Genomic DNA, 13,532 nt, shown 5'->3' with positions numbered 1-13,532 from the left:
CTGCCACCTAAAGTACTGTAGTCGCTAATGACCTAGGTTCTAAATCCTATTATATAGTCCTGTATCTCTCAAGAATTTGAGCAAGTGACGTCTGCCTTTATCTATCCCCACAGTCATCACACTCTTTAAAGACACATCCTTTAGGTCAGGGATGGGCAACGTTTATGATGAGAAGGGCCACATTTTTTATTTCGCCATCATCGGAGGGCCACAAGACCACGGATCTGACTGCAATTCGCAGACTTGGAGGTGCTGTGGGTTGCTTACTGACTGCCCAAGGAATAGAATAATCTATACTCAATACTCTATTGGCCAACAGTATAAATACAACAGATTGATACAGTAGTGGTTTTTAAAAAAATAAGGCAATTCTTTTTTTTAAATTAGGCCTACTGTTTTATCTACTGGCCGCATTGACTGAGGAGGCGGGCCGCATGTGGCCCCCGGGACTCCAGTTGCCCATCCCTGCTTTAGGCCATTCTGCCTTAAAGAACTAATCTAAGACTCTTCTATGGCAGTCATACTTCCTACAGGACAAGACATGTTGAACTGTCTCCACCTGCTGGCAAGCACATAATCCATCCAGATGTTTCCCCAAAACAAATAACATTCCATTCAGACATGTATGCCCTATTAACAGTCTAGCAATTACTGAAAACAGTACTACTGAAAACAGCAACTGATTCAGTAACACTACCGAGAATTGAATACAGATGCCTGCCCTTTACAGGGCTCCGCCCTACTGGTGACGCAACGCCTTCGGCTCAGCTACACACAGTAGGGCCAAGAGCTAGCTCAATCCCGCTACAGCGGGAACTCCACCTACTTTGTCTGGAACCAATCAACTGAGCATTTCCAACCGTCCTGGGTAGAAGCAAGTTCAAGGCAGTGACGTGGTATAAGCAGAGACGTTCTATTGGGCTAAGAAATGTTTGGTTTAAACAAAGTTCTTCCTGTATGGAAATGCTAATCGTTACAGTCCTGGTCAGACCAGAATCGCGGTAGTGATCTGAAGTCTATGAAAATCAGGCAAGCCCTTTACATCACTCCCCCAAAGATGTTGCCAACTCATAAGAGATTCTCTCCACACAAGACGTTTACCTTCAGATTTAGACAAGAACAGATTGGCATCTTTAGAGTCCAGTTGAGCTGTAGTCTTCGCCAAGTTATCCGCCTTTTCAGAGGGACCCTGTAACATGCTATGGGTACTTTTATGCCAGAATAAAAGTCCTGACAAAATCAGAAATTAGATTGAGAGGTGAAACCCAATCTGCCACATGAAGCACGTGAAATAGAAATCATTTGTCTGCAATGATAGCCTTCCTGAGACGAGTCCAGAACCTCATGTTGCTAAGTGCATTCCCTTTCCATTTGAGATAAGTGTTCTTTTTGAGATACTTATGAAGTCCAAAAACTTTTCTTGTGTTTTTATCTTCCACATCCTCAAGCATCATGATGATGATGCGGGCACTTCGCCCCAACATAAACCAGGACTGCGCCATTTCAAACTCAAACCGACACCAGGAGCTGTCTATGAAGTGTTGAGACACCACAACAATTACTTTGCGACTGCTCACTATTCCCTCATCCACAATATTGGAGGTGATTGACTTGCCAGCTTGAAAGTCTCGCTCATGGAGGCAAAGTTGGACTGGGGGAAATCCTTTCTCAAGATTTTCCTTGAGCTCATCCTGTACCCAGGCGTCATCTTTACTGGAGTAGATTACAAAGGCATCATAAGAGTATTCCTGTGTGCTAGCTGTTCTGTAGCCTCTTAGCAGTATGAAACAGTAGCGCAGATGAAACTGGAACTTGTACACCAATACAGACAGTAGCAGTGACATCACAACTGCAAATATGGGAAGTAAGAATATAACTCTCTTAATGTGAATACAGTGTGTAGGATCAAAGTCAAGTACCTTAGAGCTCTCGAGTGAACCTTTGCATGACAGTTGATCAGGATTCTTTAGAACTGATTGGTGATTGATAATCCAGGAAATAAACTCAAAACTAGAGCATGAACATTCTATTGGATTGAAGGACAGATCAAATTGCCAAAGATTAGAGGAGAGGTTGTGGAAAATAGAGGGTGATATGGTGGCTATGTTGTTGCCATCTGCATAAATGGACACCAGGTTGGAAAGACTTGGATGGGTAAGAAAGTTTAAAGTGCCCAGCCTGTTCCCACTTACAGCCAGGTGTTTTAAATGATGCAGACCTTCAAATGAATTCCAGGGAATGTCTTCAATTGCACAACTGGAAATATCCAGGACCTCCAACTTTGTAAGGTTTGAAAACAATTGGCTGAAAATCTCTTTTTGGAAGGTATTGCCAGCTATTTTTAATTCTTGAAGACTGTTCAAACCAGTAAAGATGTTTATTTTAAATTTAATTTGTGAAAAGGAGAAATCAAGATATTTTAATTTGACAAGTTTGCTTAAATTGATAGCAATATTTTCTAACTTAACTTTTGTATAACTGAGATCAAATATTTCCAGAGATGGAAGACTTGATAGTCCATCCGTTGTAAATCTAACTTTAGCATTCATACTTAGGTTTAGATATTTTAGTTTAGGAGTACCAGTAAATTCACGGTAACAGCATGTCATTATCAAATCATTGTTGCTTAGATCAACATACTCCAGGCTAGGTAAATCTTCAATTCCCTCAAATTCTGGCATAACTCTCGTATTATCACTTATAACCAGTTTCTTTAAACTGTGTTGATGAGACAGAAGAGGTCCTAGCAAGCGATGTATTTTGCCACGAATTATAACAATCTCTTTTAAATTGTTTAAAGGAGATGGTTCTGATAAATCCAGATTAACTCTATTCAAGATGATTTTTGAACAGCTGGATATACATCCAAGGGTGTGTCGGAGCAGATCTGTAACTAAACGTTGATAAAAATAAATCTCCTGAAAATGTATGACACAAAGGCTATCCACAGAATCGGTATATACTATGCTACTTGAAGAGGTCCGAAAGCCTCCGATCCTCAGTGTCTTCACACTCAAACCACTGAGATTTCTAATTGCATTCTTCATAATTGCTGATGAGGTGAAAGTGTCAATAACATCCAGCTGCTTTAAATAAAGACCCTGAAAAGTCCCTGCCTCTATAAAGGATATTGGGTTTCTGTACAGTATTAAAGAAATATTGCTACCAATCGCTTGCAGAACAGATGTGTGAATTGCTCTAATAACAGAAATGTTGTTTGAGTGCAAGTCCAGCAGAGCAAAGTCTTTGAAGCTGACGGCATACATCGGCAGGGCAATGGAAAATATGTTGTTGCTCCCAACTTGTAATTCACGTAGGCTTGTTGCATTCTGTAAATTCAAACTATCCAAAGAAGACAGACCAGTATCTACTAATACAAGTTTCTGCATTCTTGTCAGAATATTGAAACTGCGTTTACCAAGACATCTTATTGGATTTCCAGTCAGGATCAAAACGGACAAGTTTCTGGTGGTGATGAAGGCATCACTGTAAATGTGTTGGATGTTGCATCTGTTCAGAGGGTAAAAGAAAGCAGAGAGCAGGGTAAATACAGCACACATGCTAATAGTGGGCATAATTGTCCATCATTATCAGATGCAGCCATATCAAAGAACGGGGTGTGTGCTGCAAAGTAAAGGACAGGTGTTGAATACTTCTATCTGAGATGACAAAAATGCTAAGCCTTAATGCACTTGTTGCAAAGCTCATATTCCAGGTTACCTTTTCTAGAAACCAATGGGAGCTAATTCCAGACAAGGGTAGATTTTAACAGGTCTGAATTAACCCCTTAAGACACAGCATTATGACTTAGCTGTTACCAGAATGGCAATGACCAAGTCCTAATGTATTACTAAAGGTCCCGTGAACTGTCATAGTAGTGTAGTACTATTAGCCTCGCGACGCCATCCTCTGTACTACACCCAAAGATTTTGGCTCCGCACATCGTCTGGCAAAAGCCTCGAGCCGGTTCTCTCTCGCCAATCAGCAAACAGTTGAGAGTGGTGACGTAGAACTCACCCGCGAGCTCCGTTACTGATTGGTTAAGGTAACTATATTCACACTTTGGTTTTGTTATTTGTATGCTTTTGCGACGCTATAACGTAACAGGCATGCTAATAAAGCACAATATGGGTTTTAATTTGAGTTTGGAACTTCAATTAATTTAAATGATAGAGTAAGATCAGACCATCTCCCATCGTCCACGGAGACAGATTCCTCATGGCTTTTGTCAGACTGATTGACGGAGTCAACAGTCGGCTAGTTGCCCAGGCTATAGTAATACTTGTAGTAGTTCACTTTCAATGTCTATTACAGCGTGCCACAGGAGGTACGATGTGCATTAAGGGGCTACCTGTGTCGAAAATGTTGAACTATTACTTATAAATGACGTTAAAAATAATGTTCAAAATTTTTATTAGACTAGAGACTGAGACTATGGATAACTATACATGATTAAAATGTGTTAAGACTTTATATATGGTTGATAATATAGTACACAGTTGCACTTCCCCTTCACCCTTTAGAAGTAGTATTAGTGTAACTAAATATTTTTTTACAAGATGAAGAAGCTAGACTTATGAAAGAAAGGTTGAAGATTGATCAGGTATCACCCTGATAATGACAAGAACATTCAAAACAGCAACAGCATGTTAGACATGAAGGAAAAAGAATCTAGTGTCACACTATTTTTTGTTAGTAAGTGCAGTAGTGCAGTAAGACTAATGTTTCGACATTCGACTCGTTAGTCTTACTGCACTGAAAAAATAAATAACAAACAGACATAGAAATCCGTGCGGCACCAGATTTTTTTTCCTTTGTACTTATAATTTTGTCCTGCTCTGGTTGCACCGGAATGTTCATTTAGAAGCGCGGAGTGCGTATCCCCTTTGTTTTAGCATGTTAGAGATGTTTCCTCATTCATGTTCATGTTTATTTTGAAATTCAAAACAGGATCAAAATACAGTGTGCAATACAAATAGGCCCTACTCTTTTTTAATTAGGCTATCTGTCTAACCTGTATAACCTGTATTGTAAAAAAAAAAATTGTTTACCTTGTGAGATCAAGATGCACTAAGGATGGCAGGCTTGGTAGAACACCTTTTTGTAACGTTTTTAAGTAATTAAAGCTGAAATCCAAGTGTTCAGTGGTGGAGGGGATGGAGGCTGGTACGCTGGTCAAATTTCTCCTGTAACACGAGTACTGGAGACCAGGGATAATCTGAAAATGAGACAGAGACGTTGAAATATACAATGTTAGCACTGAATTGATCATATTATCAGAATTAAATTATGCACTGTACCTCCACACATGCCTCCCTAAGCCCAGTTCCTTTCATCGTGGCATCAGCTGAAGGGGTAAAGATAGCCCAAATAGCTGGAAGTGCTATAATGTGTACTGGATAGGCAAACATCTTGACATAATTTGATACGTATCACAAAAGCTTCACTCAGAGTGTCTGTATAATTATGACGGTTGTGTTGCTCAATGCTGGACAGAGATCTTCTCTTGACAGTCAAAGAGGAACACATTCCAGATTTAAATGGGGAACTTTGCTACTGAGGAAACAAAGGAACATTGTCCATGACTTTTGGAACTAAAACAATTGTATTCATATAGACCAGTGCTGTAGTCTACGTAGAACGCGGGTATACGGAGTATACCCACTTCTAAATTTCAGGGATTTCAGTATACCCACCATAAAAAAGTAGACTACACCACTGATATAGACATGGCAGCAAAGGTGACATTCTCACCTCTTCTCTTCTCTTCTCTTCTCTTCTCTTCTCTTCTCTTCTCTTCTCTTCTCTTCTCTTCTCAGAAAGTGATTCAGCAGTGGAAATGGCCAATGGTCTAAATCAGCTCCCAAGCTCATCACATTTGTCCCTTTATTGCTATCACTAAGTGCTGTAATTGCTCATATTACTTGTTACCTCATATTACCTTGCATTATACATTTCTCTAATGCATAATACAAGTCTGACTTACGTTTATATGGTGACAATCAAAACAAAAGTTGCGTCTCGTTTTCAATTTTTCCATGCCTTTTACACTAGGACGATTGCACATGGAAAGGACAAAGTATTTTATCTGAGGTATCTTTAGTTTACATGGCAACTTCACCATCGGCGCCTAGAGATGCAAAAATCTGGAAAAGTGTTACCTGAAGGTGTATGAAACATGAACATGTTTTGGCTTTTTTGCTGTTAAAATGGAGACACAACCCAGGTTGTCATCAAAACTCCCCACTCTGGAAGGAGTCTTCCATTTTTTGCGTCTTTGAGCCCCGATAGGCAACATGTCATCATGCATTGCGTATAGATGACACGCTGATTTGAACCCACTATCGCGCGTCCAATGTGCCTTTACAAGTTAAAGCGTGCTCCACAATGCCCTGTGACAGGTTAGGTTTAGGGATGGTTTTGGTTTAGGCATAATTTGGCTAGAAATTTGCATAATGTCGCGGGTCTTGGCAAAAGTAAAGCAGCAGAAAGATTGCTTTACTGACAAGTTAGGTTTAGGGATGATTTTGGTAAGGGCACATCAAAGCATATTTGCGTTTAGTAACAGAAATGTCTTGTGAAAAAAATCAACTATGCTTTGTGGTGCCGTCACGATATGGCCTCGTTTTTCGTGGTTGGGCAACACTCACTGCCGTCCGTAGGCTACGAGAATGAGAGAGTGGGTGAGCCCTAACCCTAAACCTAACCCTAACCCTGAATCGCTTGTTTGAAATGTTTGATTACCGTATGAAACTAGTGAGTCCCGTTTCCATGCAGTTACCCTTCACTCACGCTGGATTGTTGCCGTCCGTCCAAACTACTCCAATTGTCAATTCTCCCTTTCATCACCCAACCACGACAAACGAGGCTATATCGTGATGTTTATAGTTGATTTGTTCTGTTTTTTTTTCGTAAGGATTTCACGAATGGCACTAGATACGGTTGGCCTACAATAGCAGGGTTGCTGTGTAAACGAAAGGCACTTCTGGACCCAGTTTCTGGAAAGCATCGTTGCTAACCAGTTAGCAACTTAGTAGGTTGCCAATGGGAAATTAGGCTACATTGCAACCAAGTACAGTAAGTTGCTAACGTAGTTAGCAATGACATTGTCGAGAAATGCACCCCAGGTCAAATATTTTTTTGTTTTCCCTTGTAATCATCATTGTATAAATGGCCCCTTGAACCCTTTGCTCCACCTGCATAGGCCATTGACAAACAACCTCCATTTCACTCTGTTGGTGGCTTTCTGTTCAAGCTCTCTCCAGTTCAGCCCACTCTCAGATATTTCTGGGGCGACATTGCTTCCTTTATAAATTCTATTTTTTTGTTTTCTCCTGACTGCGCAAAACTAGCTGCGCACAACTCAACCTCAGTTTGGAAACCGCTGTCGGTCAAAAAATTTGCTCACGTGGTTGGCTGCCAGTGTCTTGCCCCTCCTCACATCACCATGTTTACAAAAAAAAAACCCTGTGATGATACTCTCAATGGTTCCTCTGTAGAAGGTGGTCATGATGGCTGGTGGGGCACTGGTATGCCTCAATTTGTGCAGGGAGTAGAGGCTTTGCTGGGTTTTCTTGGCCAATGATACAGTGTTGGTGGCCCAGGAGAGGTCAGCTGATGTGCACTCCAAAGAATTTTGTGCTGCTCACCTTTCTGGTCCAATTAGGCTTTTATGGTGTGTCAGTCCTGATTTTGATCACACCCGGTCCTCTAGAGCCCTCCTTAAGTGATTACACCTAGTCAAAAGTGTAACTTGTCAGAACTCATAAGCGAACATGTTTATATAGAAAACTGTCATTAGTATGCTGAAGCAGCCCAACGTTGTGGGTAGCATGCCCCATCCTCTTCCAACACGACAAGGTTCATAAAGACATGGCTGACAGAGACTGCATTCCGGGAGCATACCTATGGTCCCCGGGTCCTATGTTCCCCTGTTTTTGTATGGGACCAGGGAATTTAGGACCCTTTTTCTAAAAAAGGATTCTATGTTCCCCGCATTGTATGTTTCCGAGTTTTCAAATTGTGCCCTTCCCAAAACCATCCCTAAACCTAACCTGTCAGTAATGCAATGTTTCTGAGTTGTAAATGTGTGCCCTGACCAAAACTATCCCTAAGCCTAATAGTCAGCCTGCCAAGCCCCAAAAATATATGTTTGATGGCATTTTTTGTTAAAAGTTGGCAACCATGCCAGAAGTTATCAGGATGGGCTAAGGTTTCAGAATCACCTGGTTGCCAACACGGAACATGACCTTTAAGGTCAAATATGAAGGTCAAAAGGTCAACCACAGACACATAACAGTGTTATTTAGTTAAAAATTGTTAAAAAGATGTTAAAAGTGGGCAACCATGCCAGAAGTCATCAGCATGGTATAAGGTTTCAGAATCAACTTGTTACCAACACGGAACTTGACCTTTAGGGTAAAATTTAAAGGTCAAAAGGTCAAAAACAATGTATTTTCTGGTTAGTCTATTTTGGGAACTGTATATTCATGGAATTCTTTTTCAAATGTAAGCAACCATGCTAGATGGTATCAGCATGGACTAAGGTTTCAGAATCACCTGGTTGCCAACATGGAACTTGACCTTTAAGGTCATATTTGAATGTCAAAACCAATGCATTTTCTGGTTTGCCTTTTTTTGTGGGGGCTTCATATTCATGGAATTCTTTTTCAGAAGTTGACAATCATGCTAGAAGTTATCAGCATGGACTAAGGTTTCATGGTCCATGGTTACCAGCATGGAACCTGACCTTTAAGGTCAAATTTGAAGGTCAAGAGGTCAACCGGGGTTAAAAAAAAAAAAGTGCTTTCATAAGATACAAGTTGTTTGCGTGATGTATTGAATAATTAGATATTTTGTATTATTTAAATCATTTTAGTTGAGTGAAAGTATTGGAACAAATAATCGTAAAGAAAATAAAACACTGTTTTGATGAGGTTTCTCCCAAAGCGGACAGCGCTGTCAAAAGTTGCATTTGGGGTTTTCTGACAGTGGACGGTGGAAGTGGTCACGAGACTCACACTTCACCTACTGTAAGTATCAGATGACTCTGGACAGTGAATAATTAACCTTTTAATTCTACTTAGAGCCCCTTTAAACCCAAGTCTTCAGTGAACAACAAAAACAAGGAAATTTGCCTTTCTGTGCCAATACTTTAGGGGACTGTATATTTAGAAGTTATATAGTCTTTATTATTATTGTCAATAACAAGAATGTAATTCATCATATTGTTTCTTTACTTCAATAATAATTAAAACAATAATTAAAATTCAAATGTGATGTCAGTACATACTGGATATTTATGTATTTAAAGGAGCTATTGTTGCCGTTATTACAAAAGGTTGTGTCATCCAGATCATGTTCTATCCCTACGGCGTTTAAACATTCTACATTTTAATCACATGCAGGTATACAGGGCTGTCCATTCCTCAGGCAACTGCAGGCATGTATTGCCCACTTGGTTCTACAACCACATCTTATCAGTCCTAAGCTACTATGTGGAACTGGATGTTTCCTTTGCCACACAGCCATCAAGTGTTGGTCTACAACTTTCCAACCACTTGTCTCCTCAGTGTCTTTGTTAATATGTACTTTGTCAGACTGCAGCCATACATTTGCCTGCTGATTTGCTTATGCAAGATGCAATCCATGCATCACTTGGTGGTAACATATCAATTGCCTTTTTGTCTTCTGAAAAAAGTCGATCAAGACCCAAAGATAAGCATGGTGCGTTATACAGGTGACACAAAAACTCAAGCCTGGGAAATTGCAACAGAACATTCTACAGTAGTCATGAGAACATCAAGAGAAGTGTGCAATAATTGCTCTACTCTTACCAGAGAGAGAGAGGTTCCATTGACCCATTGTTTCCGGGTTCTATTATTGCAAGGGGGAGGGGAGGGGGAAATCCCCCTCTAGGCAGACCTAAGGACTATTCTATTCAATGCTAGGAGTATTATGACATGCCCTTTTAGGCAGACCGGAACCTGGTCATGTTAGGTGCCCATAGCAACCTATTACAATGGCATATCTCTATATACTTAAAGAATCTCTGCTCTTACTTTATTATTATTGTCAATAACAAGAATGTAATTCATCATATTGTTTCTTTACTTCAATAATAATTAAAACAATAATTAAAATTCAAATGTGATGTCAGTACATACTGGATATTTATGTATTTAAAGGAGCTATTGTTGCCGTTATTACAAAAAGGTTGTGTCATCCAGATCATGTTCTATCCCTACAGCGTTTAAACATTCTACATTTTAATCACATGCAGGTATACAGGGCTGTCCATTCCTCGGGCAACTGCAGGCATGTATTGCCCACTTGGTTCTACAACCACATCTTATCAGTCCTAAGCTACTATGTGGAACTGGATGTTTCCTTTGCCACACAGCCATCAAGTGTTGGTCTACAACTTTCCAACCACTTGTCTCCTCAGTGTCTTTGTTAATATGTACTTTGTCAGACTGCAGCCATACATTTGCCTGCTGATTTGCTTATGCAAGATGCAATCCATGCATCACTTGGTGGTAACATATCAATTGCCTTTTTGTCTTCTGAAAAAAGTCGATCAAGACCCAAAGATAAGCATGGTGCGTTATACAGGTGACACAAAAACTCAAGCCTGGGAAATTGCAACAGAACATTCTACAGTAGTCATGAGAACATCAAGAGAAGTGTGCAATAATTGCTCTACTCTTACCAGAGAGAGAGAGGTTCCATTGACCCATTGTTTCCGGGTTCTATTATTGCAAGGGGGAGGGGAGGGGGAAATCCCCCTCTAGGCAGACCTAAGGACTATTCTATTCAATGCTAGGAGTATTATGACATGCCCTTTTAGGCAGACCGGAACCTGGTCATGTTAGGTGCCCATAGCAACCTATTACAATGGCATATCTCTATATACTTAAAGAATCTCGGCTCTTACTGTAGGTTTTATTTCCTAACTGTGATATGACATAGCAAATCAGCAAGTACCCTTCATTGGTATAACCATTCATTGCTGAAACACATCAGAAATAACTGAAGTCATTATTTTTTCTATGGAAAGCCTGTGAATTGATGGGGCAAAGTAAATTCACTGGTGAGCCAAGGCATATCCCATTTCATACCAGTAGCTTAATGTGCTTCACGAAGAAGAATAAAGTAATTGAGATGACCAGAATGAAAATTAAAAAAAAATACAACTTTAAGTTAATTTTATGCTAATGAGCTATGATGAATGTCTAAGGATGACAGGCCAGAGCCCCACCATGATAAGCAAAATCAAACATTAAATTATAGGCCTACTAATTATTCAATATACAGTACCATGCAAACAACTTGTATTTTATGAAAGCACATCACCAAAAAACGGATTTTTTTTTATTGATCTCGGTTGACCTTTTGACCTTCAAATTTGATCTTAGAGGTCAAGTTCCCTCTTGGCAACCAGGTGATTCTGAAACCTTAGTCCATGCTGATAACTTCTAGCATGGTTACTAACTTTTGAAAAAGATATCAACGAACACAGTCCCCAAAAAGTCTAACCTTAAAATACATAGTGTTTGACCTTTTTAACCTTCAAATTTGACCCTGAAGCTCAAGTTCCGTGTTGGCAACAAGTTGATTCTGAATCCTTAGTCCATGCTGATGACTTCTGGCATGGTTGCCCACTTTTAACATCTTTTTAACAATTTTTAACTAAATAACACTGTTATTTGACCGTGTTTGACCTTTTGACCTTCATATTTGACCCTAAAGGTCAAGTTCCATGTTGGCAACCAGGTGATTCTGAAACCTTAGCCCATGCTGATAACTTCTGGCATGGTTGCCAACTTTTGAAAAAGAATTCCATGAATATACAGTTCCCAACAAAGACTAGCAAGAAAATACCCTGTTTTTGACCTTTTGGCCTTCAAATTTGACCCTAAAGGTCAAGTTCAGTGTTGGCAACAAGTTGATTCTGAATCCTTAGTCCATGCTGATGGCTTCTGGCATGGTTGCCCACTTTTAACAGCTTTGTAACAATTTTTAACGAAATAACACTGTTATTTGACCGTGGTTGACCTTTTGACCTTCATATTTGACCTTAAAGGTCAAGTTCCGTGTTGGCAACCAGGTGATTCTGAAACCTTAGCCCATGCTGATAACTTCTGGCATGGTTGCCAACTTTTAACAAAAAATGCCATCAAAAGTTTATTTAAGCACCTTAGCTGCTGGTGGCAGGCTGACTATAACCTATCAGAAGTGCAACAACAACCTGCGCTTTGCCATGCGGCAGTCTACTTGGAAACAGCGGGGAACATAGAACCCTTTTCTGAAAAAAAGGGTCCTAAGTTCCCCGGTTGCGGGGAACATAGGACCCGGATAACATAGGACCTGGGGAACATAGGGATGACCCCTGCATTACAAATCAAATGCAGTGGCTCGATGACTCCTCCCTGTCTACATAAACAAGTGTCTCATCAAATGTGATTTCCGTCGTGAGGCTTTCTGCCAAGGCGTTCGTTATACTCGCTAACGAGAGAGTTACCCTGCAACTTCGATACATATTTGATGTTACAGCGATTCTATGGCTGGAGTTATATTCTTCACGTTAGCGCTTAGCTTACGTAGGCTATTTGAGCTATGAAAGGCAGACAGATGGCGAAATCGTAAAATGGGCTATAAGTAGATCTAGCAACATCATATTTAGATACTACAATGTTGATTTCTCGCTTCAGTTCTCAATATTTAAGTAAAAAAGTGTAAGAATAAAGACAGTTTTAAGGTAGTAAGATGACAGCCATGTTTGTTTTCAAGTTCCCCGTTGAGAGGGAGGTGTTGCACAGCATTTTGGGTAGCAGGCAGCAGTAAGTCAGCATCTGATGTTGCCCTCAAATATACACGTTACGCCCACAAATTGAGGCAACTGCCAAATGAGGAAATAAAGCAATTTTTCATTTGGAATCAGATTTGATGACTCGATGTCCAGTTAGCCAACTGGGAGGACAGTGCCTTTTCCCGTTTCGACCGTAGCTAGAGTGTGGTGTGGATGAACGTGACTGGCCTGCACAGAGACCTAACCTGAACCCAATAGAACACCTTTGGAAAAAATTAAGAGTGGAGACTGAGAGCCAGGTCTTCTCGACCAACATCTAGCCTATGTGTGACCTCACCTGGGGGTCAGGATTTGGCTGGTTAGCTTCGGCGATTAGCAAGGCACTTCCTCATCGCCATTTTCACAAATTCGCTCATTCGATCCAATGTCCGTCTTTCATATAGCTTTCTAGTCAACCTTACTTCAGTCAGTAACGTGGCACGTAATTGGCTGAATAAACTGGATGTCGGAAATGAGCGCCATGAAACATTTTGGAAGCTGAAAATTTGTTCAATTTTGGCTGAATTCATTTTTCCTGGTGAACCAGTAGCCTGTAAGTAACAGGCTACTGGCACACTGCCCTTTCACGCCTCTCCGCAGGCGGGGTTTAGTCAAAAGATGCTTGCACGCGGTTGGAGCAACCTCATATGAATGACATGACACTTCGACCACTCACGTTGAA

At 40.4% G+C, this 13,532-nt stretch overlaps 1 pseudogene; it reads right to left on the bottom strand.

Annotated features, from left to right (window-relative positions):
* Positions 1-1,239: 1,239 nt before the first annotated feature.
* LOC134441708 (toll-like receptor 4) lies at positions 1,240-5,310 on the bottom strand (annotated as a pseudogene).
* Positions 5,311-13,532: the final 8,222 nt, after the last annotated feature.

Source organism: Engraulis encrasicolus, chromosome 24, assembly GCF_034702125.1.
Source record: "Engraulis encrasicolus isolate BLACKSEA-1 chromosome 24, IST_EnEncr_1.0, whole genome shotgun sequence".
Taxonomy (NCBI): Eukaryota; Metazoa; Chordata; class Actinopteri; order Clupeiformes; family Engraulidae; genus Engraulis; species Engraulis encrasicolus.
This window is presented reverse-complemented; position numbering and strand designations above follow the sequence as displayed.